This window comes from Gopherus flavomarginatus, chromosome 2, assembly GCF_025201925.1.
Source record: "Gopherus flavomarginatus isolate rGopFla2 chromosome 2, rGopFla2.mat.asm, whole genome shotgun sequence".
NCBI lineage: Eukaryota > Metazoa > Chordata > Testudines > Testudinidae > Gopherus > Gopherus flavomarginatus.
Genome location: NC_066618.1, coordinates 168,541,487 through 168,554,287, shown reverse-complemented (window position 1 = coordinate 168,554,287; position 12,801 = coordinate 168,541,487).

Genomic DNA, 12,801 nt, shown 5'->3' with positions numbered 1-12,801 from the left:
TAACAAACAGGGAACCAAACACCTGACCAGAGGACCAATCAGGAGACAAGATATTTTCAAATCTCGGTGGAGGGAAGCCTTTGTGTGTGTTTTTTGGGTTTGGCTTTGTTCTCTCTGGGCTCTGAGAGTGACCACACATACCTACAGGCTCTCTTATCTTCTATTCCAATTTTGTAAGTACCAAGGTAGAAAGGTGGTTTAGTCTTTTTATTTGTTTTTCTTTATCTGCAAATGTGTTTTTGACTGGAAGTATTTTAAATTGTATTTCTGCTGGAAGAGGCTTTTTCCTCCAGTTTCTATAAGCTGACAGACCCTGTAATATTCCATCTTGAATTTACAGTCATTTTCTTTATTCTTTTTTTTATTAAAAACGTTTTGCTTTTAAGTCATGTCTGATTTTTCCCCTTGTTGAGGCTCAAGGGAATTGAGTCTGTACTTAACAGGGAAGGAGAAGGGATGGGGAGAGAAAAGAGAGGAACCCACCTGATTTCTCTGTGTTGTGATTCAAGGAGTTTGCCTCATGGTGATCTCCTAGTGTACCCAGGGTGGGAAAGATCTGGGAGGAAGAAAGGAGAAGGTGAAATCCCTTTGGTTTAGATTCACGGAGTTTGAATCTGTATTGCCTCTGGGTGAGGGGAAAAGAGGGGGGGAGGTAACATTCCTCTCTGTGTGGTGATTCAAGGAGTTTGAATCACGGTGATCTCCTAGTGTACCCAGGGCGGGAAAGAGCTGGGAGGAAGAAAGGAGGGGGAAGGGAAATGGTTTTATTCCCCTTTGTTGTGAGACTCAGGGAATTTGAGTCTTGGGGTCCCCAGGGAAGGTTTTTGGGGGGATCAGAGTGCCCCAAAACACTATATATTTTTGGGTGGTGGCAGCTTAACAGATCTAAGCTGGTAATTAAGCTTAGAGAAATTCGTGCTGGTACCCCATATTTTTGGACTCTAAGGTTCAGAACTGGGAATTATACTATGACAAGAGCGTCCCTGGGTAGGGACCCAGAGTAGTGGGTGGGCCTTGATCCCCCCCCTTCCCCTTGTACTACATTTGGCTGAGGAGGAGTGTGGCCTGATACAGGCTGTGGCTGGCCCCTGTGACAAAGGGGCTAGACTCTGAGGCTGCAGACAGCCACTAGAACAGGTGCCGATGGAGGACTGCTGATAACACCAGACCCCTGGAATGGGGTGAAACCAGAGCAGTGAGCACTGCCGAAGGGCAGTGTCCTGAAGAGGATGCCACCGAGCAGGGAGCAACGTGGGTCCAGACACCAACAGGGGAGCAGACAACAGACTGGACACCACCGGCAGAGGATGGAGCTAATTCCCAGACATGCCAGCGGGAGGCGCAGTGGTGGTGAGTCCCAAACCCGTCACAGCAGGTATAAGTGATTTTACATGCAATAAGCCCAAATCTCCTCTGCCTTGCATTCTGTGCTAAGTGGTTGTACCATTTTGATTTGGAATGTGTTATAAAATAAGCCCTCCAGAAACCATGGATGCCACATTTCCTGTACATTTATTATGCAGGATTTTAGTTTCTTTCATGCGATGTGCTGCATGCTGGAAAGGGAAAACAGAAGAGCTAAGGACAGTGCATTTGCAGGCTATGGCCGGAGAACAGTAGGAAGTTTTTACTTTTTTTCTGTACAGAGTTTGTTCTTCATTAAGTTTAATCCTGAAAGCAGTCTTGCTAGTTAAGTATATTACATAATACCAGCAGTGGGAGGCAGAGTGTTGGAAGGCCCAGTAAGAGAGGTAACAATGAAATGGCTACTTTGGAGCCTGTGCAACTGCAAGTAACTTCCTCACCAGCCTTGAGAAATCCTGAAGATGCCTTAAAACATTGAAACAGGCATTTGAACTGTACATGAAAGCTGCAGAAAATAAACTGGAAGATGAGCAAAAGATTGTTCTGCTCCTAACAGTGGCAGACACAGACAGGGCCGGCTTTAGGCCAATTCAACCGATTCCCAGGAATCGGGCCCCACGCTTGAGAGCCCCGCGCCGAGAGCCGGAGCCCCGGCAGGAGCGCAGCAAGCAGCCCCGCTCTCCTGGCTGGAGCCCCGGCCGGAGTGCAGCAAGCCGCCCTGCAGCCCTGCTCTCCTGGCCGGAGCCGCGGCCGGAGAGCGGCAAGCTGTCCCACAGCCCCGCTCTCCCGGCCGGAGCTCTGGGCCCTTTAAATAGCCCTCATAGCCCTGGGATACCGAGGGGCTCCGGGGGCTATTTAAAGGGCTGGGGTTCCAGCTGCCTCTGCCACCCCGTCCTTTAAATAGCTGCTGGAGCCCCGCCACCCCCATGTATTCTCCAGGGCTCTCGCCGCTATTTAAAAGGTCCGGGGCAGGGTAAAAGCAGGGGAGACTTGGGCCCTTTAAATAACCCCCAGAGCCCTGGGATAGCGGGAGGCTTAGGGGCCATTTAAAGCACCGGGGCTCCAGCTGCCTCTGCTGCACCCCCTGCCCTGCCCCCAGCCAGCTCTGCACTCCGTGCCCACAGCCAGCCTCTGCCAAACCCCCTGCCCTGTCTCCAGCCACCCCCTGCCACACACCCCTGTGGCCCTGCCCAAAGCCAGCCAGCCCCCACACACTCGTGCCCACACCAGCCCTGCACACCCTGCCCACACCCAGCCCCAAACCCCCTGCCCTATCTCCAGCCAACCCCGCTGCACTCCCCTGCCTGAAGCCAGCCAATTCTGCACTCCTCTGTCTCCAGCCCTCTCAATCCCTGCTGCATCCCCCTGCAGCCCTGCCTGAAGCCAGCCCACCCCACACCCCCGTCTCCAGCCAGCCCTGCCTGCAGCTAGACCCTACCTCCAGTCAGCCCCTGCTCTGCCTCCAGCCAGCCCCATGTCCACTGCTCCCCTGCAGTTCCCAGGGCAGTAACCCTGCACACCTGCTTCAATGAGGGGGACAGGGAGCAGCTGGGACTCACATGTGCACACCTGCAGGGAGTGGCAGGGACCCACACATGTGAAATGGCGGTCATTAATAAGCAATCAACAGCATATATGATGCAATGTACATAATATATAATTGTATTATTTATATAGTTATGGAAAGTAAATAATACATGGAAGAAACGAAAGGGTTTTTTTACATTTTTTTTAAGTCATCCCTGCCAGGGCCCCACCGAAAATGTTCGAATTGGGCTCCGCACTTCCTAAAGCCAGCCCTGGACACAGAAGCACTAGTTATACACAATACATTCCATTTACATGGTGGAGGGGGGACAGAGAGGTAAGCTTTGCAGGGAAAAAAATGAAAGTCTTTGAAGATCATTGTGTCCCTAGAAAAAGTTACTTATGAAAAAGATATATGTGCAGGATGGGAACGGAGAATGAAGGGGAACTGTCAAGGAATTTGTCACAGACTTAGCACTAAAAAGTCAGTTATGTGAACATGGAATATTAGACTCTCATTAACGATCAGATTGTCCTCGGATGTAACTATAAAAAACACCACCACCAGTAACGTAGAGAGATGGATCTAACACTAGAAAAATCAATACATATGCCAAGCAGCAGAACAGAAATATATAAAACCCCCTACAAAACAGCACAGAGCATGACTGAGTATTATAGCTATCCCAGCAAAGGGAAAGCTCACCGAAATTAAATTGGCCAGTGATAGAAACATTGAAAGCAGGAAACAGTGCCAGTTATCCTAAGTATAGGAAAGGCTCAGAATTTGGGAAATATGGAGAAACTGTAATAAGGCCAACCATTATGCTAAAATGTGCAGAGAAAGCAAGAAACTGAATGTATTAAGTGCAGAAAGAGATTCCTTCAGTGAAAAAGAACTTTCCTTATGCACAATAATAGAGGAGGCTGCAAACTCCAAAGATTTGCTAATTTAAATGTGCACAAATGTCACATCTGTGCAGGGCAGTCCCTGGGGGTGGGGGTGAGGCCCAGGGCAGAAATAACATCACTTAGGGGCTGGAAGTGACGTCACTTCCAGGACCGACCGTGCCGGGGTTGGGTAAGGGAGGCTGGGGGAGGCGGTGCCTCCCCAAACAGCCAACTTGGCCCAGCCCACATTCCGACCCTCCAGACTCCCTTTGGCAGCGCTGCTGGGCTCCAGGTGGTTGGTGCCATGCTGCCTGCCTTCCTGGGACTGGGGAGGCTGCGGCGGCACCCCGTGCTCTCCCTCCTAGTGCTCTGGCTGCAGTGCACTCTCCCTCCTGGCACGCTCTCCCTCCAGTGGAATGGGTGGGGGGTTACCTCCCCCAGCCAGCAGTTCACCTGCTGCCCATATGGTGCTGGTCAATTGTGCTGGCCCGTGGGCCCCCCAAAGCATGGGGCCCAGAGTGGTCATCCCAATTCACCAGATAGGGATGGCTCTGCATCTGTGACATAGATAAACACTGAGGCACAAGTAAATGTTATAACTGAAACAGAAAGATGTGAGGAGCACATAAAAATGGAAGAGCCAAAAGTGTCTTTGAAAACTTTAATGGAGGAACAATTACAGTGCTGAGACAGAGCACACTGATACCCAAATAAAAAGGGGAAAACGATAAAAACAAGAGTTTGTGGTGGCATCTAGAGACAAACCACCAGTTTTGGGCCAACATACATGAAACGCTGGTCCCATCAAGATGAAGTATGTTATAGAGACAAAGACAACCTAGAATCAGATAAGAATATTATATTACTGGCATTATATGAAGTTGTACTCATGTGAAATGGGTACCTCCTGCTAACATACGAGATATGGTTAAGAATTATGCAGAACCTATGATACATGACACATATAAACTTCCACAAGCTTTCAGAAAGAGGGTAGAAGAGCTGCAAAACATGACAGCAGATGGTACCATTCAGGAAATACAACTGATGGCTTAGGTTTCATTCCTTAGTTGTTAGAGGAAAAAAGTGGAGAATTCCAGCTATTTATGGACTCTAAGGAGCTGAACAAAAACATAAGAAAATATTTCCACATGCCCATAAGAAGTGAAATATTGATTAAGATGGAAGGAGTCAAATTCTTCAGCATATTAGATGTATTGTTAGGAATTTGGCAACACTACTTAGACAGAGTTTCAAGTTCGGCACTTTCAGCACTCCAACTGGCAGACACTGCTTCATCAGAGACTCTTTCAGAATATATTTGATTCTAGAAGTCTTTCACTGTAGAACGAGCCAGATGCTAGAAGATCTAGCAGGCATGAAAGTATACATTGATGACAACCATTTTGGGCAGCATCACCACTGAACATCAGGAATGAGAGCTAATAACCTTAAATTGAATAAGGCCAATGTCAATTTCAAACAGTGGAAAACCATATTTGAGTGAAAGAGAGTGTCCTCAAAGCAAATCTTGCCCAATGAATCTAAGATTCAGGCAATATTGAACATTCCAATGCCTGAAGATAAAAACATAATTCAAAAGCTTCTAGGCATGTTGAGTTGTGTGAGATGTACAGTTAGGCATGAAGTTGCTGACCTAACTCATCTAATACATCTCTTCTTCAAGCTCACCAAACAGGCATGGATGCCAGAGCATGAAAGAGAGTCCAATAATTTAAATCAGAGCTCCAGTGTTGCAATCTTTTTTGACCCATTGAAAGACACCAAACTCTCCATAATTGCCTTGAAAGGAGGGCTAAGAGCAGTAATGAAAATGATTGGTTGCCAGTTTCATATACATCAAGGCCTACAACAATTCCAGAGAAGATATACACAAATTTTCACACCTTTCATGTTCATAGCTTCAAAGCAGAAATTGATCATAAACCACTAATTGCAATACACAAAAAGGGAGTTGAAGCATCATCAAGGGTGTGACCTGAGTTCCACTTAGTAATGGCACTAATGTGGTCTACAAACCTTATACTGAACATAAATAGAGGAGGGAGGAGAGATCCTCCTGTTTACAAGCAAGCAGTTTGGTCACACCCCCTCACAGTTCCCAGAGCTGCCAATCATGGAGGCAGTCACCCACAGATGCAACCAGGAAACAAGACCTGCTATAAAGAGAAGAGTGCAGAGAAGGAAAGGAAGGCAGAAAGGTCTTGGGGAGCAAGGTGGTGACAGCCCTGTGCTAGGATGCCTCCAAGAAAACAGCCAGGAGACTGGAAGAGATGACAAGTGAAGGGCTGACAAGATTAAAGGAAGGTGAGTGTCCAAACAATGACCTCACTGACAGCAAACTAAGTGGGGCGGGGGGAGAATCGGGTGAGGCTTAGGCCACTCAAGAGGCCACCCCAAGAGGCATTCTCACAAACCTATGATCTGTCTAACAATATATAGCCTGATAATCTAGAACAAAACCGTAAACATACGTATCAACATGATAAAAGCATGTGGCACATGGGATTAACTGGAGACAGACTCCAAGCAGTGACACAAGTTACAAGTAAAGGAGGGGGGAAAGCAACACTCCTCACCTGCATGTTCCCACTACAGAAAAGAAGTTTCAGTGATCTCAGGTGTGCTCTTGAACGGAGCACAGATAATGCTTCTCAGAGTGATGAGGAGAAAAGTACTAGAACAAATACACTTCAGATTGACCAAATGACAGAGCTAAGAAGCTGTATTCTGTCCACTGATGAGTGGTGACATCAGATAAATGGTGAGCAGATGTGGAATGTTTTAGAGCTACAGAGATTCCCCACAGAAAGAACCAATGTTACCACACAAATAACTCTCAGTTCTATAGGACAAAGTCAGAATTGACATATTCAACCTGGGAAGCCATAATCATCCAGTTATAATGGAGTACACTATCAATTTCCCAGAAATAGTCACACTAGAACAGGGGTAGGCAGCTTATGGCATGTGTGGCAAAGGCGGCACATGAGCTGATTTTCAGTGGCACTCACACTGCCAGGGTCCTGGCCACCAGTCCGGGGGGCTCTGCATTTTAATTTAATTTTAAATGAAGCTTCATAAACATTTTAAAAACCTTATTTACTTTACACACAACAATAGTTTAGTTATATATTATAGACTTATAGAAAGACCTTCTAAAAATGTTAAAATGTATTACTGGCACTCAAAACCTTAAATCAAAGTGAATAAATGAAGACTCGGCACACCACTTCTGAAAGGTTGCCGACCCCTGCACTAGACAATACCACACAGTTGTCAGAAATATTAAATCTGCACATCATGGAATTCCAAGAACAGTAATATCTGACAACAGCCCACTTTTCAAGAATAGGGGATTCCTGGATTTTGCTAGTACGGACAGCTTTCATCATAAAACATCTATTCCCAGATATTCTCAAACCAATGGATTAGCTGAATGTGGAAGAATTTTCTTGAAAAAAGCAATGGATGCAACAGAAGGAGATCCATATTTTGCATTACTCATCTAATAATTTGGCTTCCAACAAGTCCTGAACTTTGACCTGCAATATTCTCTAGGCTAGCCCAATGGCTCGAACTTTGGTGGGGGTGTGGTGGAATTGTATCAGGAATGTTGGCTGTCAAGTGACTGAGATTCAGCCCTAGAAAGGATTTCAAATCTGGTCTGCTGGTTGGGTCATCAGTTTCCTTGGTATGAATTGGGTACTCCTGGGATATACAAGAACACTGATCTATCACACACACACCCTAAAAAAAATCAGAGTGATATTAGGAGCAATACTGCTGCTGCCTATAAGGTACCACTAGGTTTCTTGAAGTAATTCAGGACTCATGCTCACCAGTGGCCAGCACAGTTCTTCACTCAAATGGACAATGACCATCAAATTCTGAAGACATGTCAAATGTCAAAAAGTCATAACACTAAGATATTTGAACTTAATGAGTTTACAAAATCTAGCCAGAAATGTTGCAAGAATAGATCCTTGTAAGTTTTCCAGCATCTCCTTCTCTTTATTTGCCAGGATGGCTATACTATCAAAACAGACATTCTTGTGCAGTGCTTAATTCTTAATGAAAGCAGTATGGGGCTCCAGCAATTTTTTTCTTTCATAACTGATGCAGCAAGCCTAGAGGTCCTGGGGCTCAGCCCTGGCAAACCCTGGCACAAATTAAGCACTGTTCTTGAGGCACACTATGATATCACTTCTGCTTCCCATCCTGCCTGCAAACAGGAAGTACAAAGTCAGGGAAAGTGATACAGTAGTAGAGAGAAAATTATATATATTTGTCCCAAGCCTCAGAAAATTTTGGTTGGTGAGCAAAAATTATGGGTCAGATCATATTTTATCTAAACCTGTGGGCCCTGCCCTATTCTCATATGCCCTGGCTGTTTTATAAGTCTCAGAAACAACATGCAATAGAGCTGGAATTCTCCTTAGTACATGGTCATGGATGAATTACAATATGAAATTAACTGCCTACATGAATTGCAACCTGATGTCGTACACTGCTGCACTGATTAAGTGCCACAACAAATAGCCATGGCTTTAAGAACCAGTATTAACAGTGACCTTAGCAAATCAACAACTATCTCCAATGGAGACACTGATTAATTGGATGATTGTATACAACCTATGTAAGTCATCCTTCTATTTTCCATAAAAAAGAGAATCACATAATAAAATACTATGAACCTGCTAAATCTGATTGGATAATGACATTTTGATTAGCAGGAAACCACACCAAGCTTATCAGGCTAACTAACTAGCAGCCAGGCCAAAAAAAGACCGACTTATGATAGTATTTGTAAAAGAGACTCAAGAAGGACATTTTTCCCCTGTGTGGATTTTCTCTTGAATCATTCAAAATAAGCAACTCTGTTCCTATCATATGGCAACAAACATTTTCTTTTCCTACTGTTTCATTCTACTTGCAGACCCTTACACACAGTAGAAATGGTTAGCACATAGTCATTATTTTTTTTTTAATCTCAGAGAGAAAAACATTGAAGGTCTTCCCACCTTTTATCCATCCAACCTCATAGACTTTAGGGTCAGAAGGGACCAATGTGATCATCTAGTCTGACCTCCTGCACAAAGCAGGCCACAGAACCCTACCCATCCACTTCTTAACAAACCCCTAACCTATGTCCGAGTTGTTGAAGTCTTCAGATTGTGGTTTGAAGACCTCAAGCTGCAATTCACTGTGGTTGGCCTTATTTCCAAATATTTGTTTGGACAGAAATTACTATATTAGAGGCTCCACATCTCTATTTTCAGGGTAGGACTGACTGGTTTCATTCCAAGGGCATAGCCATCCCATTTCTTTCTACAAGTGTCTTAAAATTCACTAAAGCCTCAAAGAAATGAATCTCATTTCAGGATTAACTACTGTATTTAAAATACTAGCAAAAGTCATGAAACATTTAATGCAGGTTTAAATTTTGAATAGTTTTCTGTATGTTTATAGTTATAGGCCACAATGCATTTAAGAGCCCCATAGAAATGTCTGAAGTTTATAACAGCATATTTTTAATGGTATAAGATTAATATGTTTTGATACTTTAAAATCTAATCTCAGGGTTTCTATAGCATCCTTAATAGTAGTATCCCAGAACTATCCAGGTAAATTAGATCTGAATGGTGAGGACCTGAATGTACTCCATGGAGTCTTCAGCTCTTTTTTCTGTTCATGTTTTAGGAAGCTCTGTTTGGGAGATGTTATATTGAATATTTTATTATAATATATATTTGAATATATATGTACACATCTATACTATAATATATTGTTTAATATATAAGTACTAAATAATATATTAGTATAGATATTTACATGGACATGGGTCTACATATATCTATTTGTAGATGTACTATGACAAAGTTCCTCCTTTACCTTGGTGGGTCCTGCACTTATTGATGGATTTGCTTGCCTCACAGATTCACCCTGTGGTCAGAAAACAGCCCAGAGACCTTCCTCTCTGGTAGAAGCCACAGTCCAGGTCAATTCCTCCTGTGTTTGATCAGGAGTTGGGAGATTTGGGGTGAATCCAGGCCTGCCCTCTACTCTGGGTTTCAGCCCAGGGTCCTGTGGACTACAGCAGTCTACAGTGCCTCCTAGTACAGTTGCACAACAGCTACAACTCCCTGGGCTATTTCCCCATGGCCTCCTCCCAACACCTTCTTTGTCCTCACCATCATACCTTCCTCCTGATGTCTGATAATGCTTGTACTTCTCAGTCCTTCAGTAGTGTGCCTACTCACTCTCAGCTTCTTGCACACCTCTTGCTCTCCCTTGGTTCCCTTTGGCCTGACTGGAGTGAGCCCTTTTATAGCATCAGAGGGGCCTTAATTAGAGTCAGGTGCTTAACAGTCTCACCTGACTCTTAGCAGGTTAATTGGAGTCAGGTGTTCTCATTAGCCTGGAGCAGCCCCTGCTCTGGTCACTCAGGGAACAGAAAACTGCTTCTGTGGTGGCCAGTATATCTCCCTTCGACTACTCCGCTGTTCCCAGCTGGCCTGGGTCTATCTCAGTACACATACATCTATATAGATACACACACACAAACCTTCCTACGTGTGTGTGTTCATATACATATATACACACTGAAATAGCTTGGACTCTTTTAGGTCATGTCTGGATGTTTTCAGTGATCTTGGCCCATCAGAAGTCCTTCTAGTTATGAGGGCATTCAGATTCTGAGTGTTTCAAAAGAGTCTGAAGTCTGGCTTATTTTTGAAGGTTGAGTACAGCTAGACCCCAGGGCAGAGCTTATCTTCAATCCCTCCCTTTAGCAATCAGCTTGTACCTGGCCTGGTGAGACCTTGTGGACAGTAGATGTTAACTAGCTTCCCCCCTCCCCGCCCCCCAGCAGCTCTGTTGCAAATGTCAGCTAACTCTGGGGCATTCCTCCTGGTTGTTGCCCCTTACTGTGACAAATTCTCCCTTTCAAACTAACTTCCTACAAGTGGACTAGGCCGTGCAGGTGTGCCTATTTAGTACCAGCTGAAACCAGAGGAGCTGTACCCCGTGACACACACATTTATCTGTAAAACATGGCTAATATTACTTTCTTTCTCCCACCATTTGTCTATATTGCCTATTTAGATAATAAACTCTTCAACTCAGAATATCTTATCGGGTATTTTTAAGTACCTACAACAACGGGGGCTCTGAGTCCTATTGTAAGGCAAATTAACACTATTACTTTTAAAAAACAAATACAAAATATCAAAATGGAGATTCTTGCAGCCTGATATAAGAGTCATAATACTTTGGGTTTGTGTAAACCTTTTGGTATTTCATGGCTCCACTGCAAATGCTTTATCTTCATCTCTCGCGTATTGCACCCAGGGTTTGTTAGCTGATGCAGATTGTCTTGATAGGTAATGGATGGTAATGCAGTTGCTGGTATAAACTGAGTTTTGACCAACAGGTGGCTTTGGACATCAGGAAATGAATTGGAAGTGAATGGTGGGATCAAGAGCACAAGTCCCACTGAAGCAGGCTGTGCATTCTACATGAACTGAAACCTGTGCAAAGCTTTTACCTTCAGCCCCACTTTCAGTCAATTACAGTAATTTAAACCAGAGGCGATGAATACATGAACCACTCTGGTCAAATCATCAAGAAGAGGCAAAGTTGGAAGAAGATATTTCTCTACACTACTGCTAACTAATCATCTAGAATTACTAAGGAATCCAGCAAGACCACACCACGTTACACTTGGATGAGCTGTGCAGTAAAAAAGGGAGACTATCACATCTAGCTCTTCATAGTTTGCCTCCTTACACCCATCAGAACTGTGGTTTTCTGTCATTAGTCTGAGCCTGCTGTTCTTCAGCCTGGTCCTGATCTCCCAGAAGCACTGGGATGACTTTGTCATGGCAATGACAAATATGGACAATTAGATGTTCAGGTAGGTGTCAGTGGTGCATTTTTTGTGGTGGAGAATGTGGCATTTTGCCACTTCTCCTTGAGGTCTCCTGTAGACACTGAAAAGAAAAATAGATTCATGTGGCGCATCATAAATGAGGAGCTTTAAAGAAGAGCAGTCACCTACCGCCATACTTTCGGTCCTGCTACACAGGAATGATAGATGACTGCTAACTGCTGAAGCAATGTCTTACAGGATACAGACCTTTAGGTTCCTTGCATTGACGCTGAATAAAATAAATGCTAAATCTAACTCTATAGGCTAGACATTTGAGAATCAGAATGTAAACTACTTTTAATGCTGATACTTGAGGGAAACATAGTCAATTCCTAGAGTGGCTATTAACTGTTTTAGAATTCTTTGGATACAAATTACATTATTAAGTTAGTTGAAGCCCCGAGTGATACAAGTTATAGTTATGCATGTGTCAGTTTAAGAACAGAACTTGAAATGACCACTAAGATGCAGCACAAGATGCAGCACTAAGTCATCAGAACTCTTTTTGATTTGGGCCTAGGGCTATTTAAAGTTAGCTTGTGGCTTAATCTCACAAAGAACTGTGATGATGCATTTTACAACACTTCTAACAAAGCAGTCCATGGACTTAAACAGACAGAGTTTCCTGGTGTGTTTTACAACTGGTTTCCAAATGAATTTCAATATTACAATTCAAACAAGAGTAGCAGCAACAGCAGCAAACCATCAAATTAAGGAAGCAATAATTAAGCTTATCCACAGAAGGAAGGATTATCTGTGGCGTAACTTCGTGGTTAAGAAATTCACATCACAAACACAAATGCTTTATTGCTATTTTTAAGTGCCATACTTTTGATCTGTCAGATATGAGTGATTGCTCATGCTGAAGAAATACCCATATAAATAATTCCAAGTATTATACATCATAAAACATGCAGAGACATATCTAAAAAGTGCATTTTAGCTTTTCATTTTTAAAACATGTTTAAAATTTTAGCCAATCTTCAGAACACTCTTATTTCATAAGTACTATTTCTAATTTAAAAGACAAGTGAGTTTTCCAAACAGAGGGAATCAGCATCAGA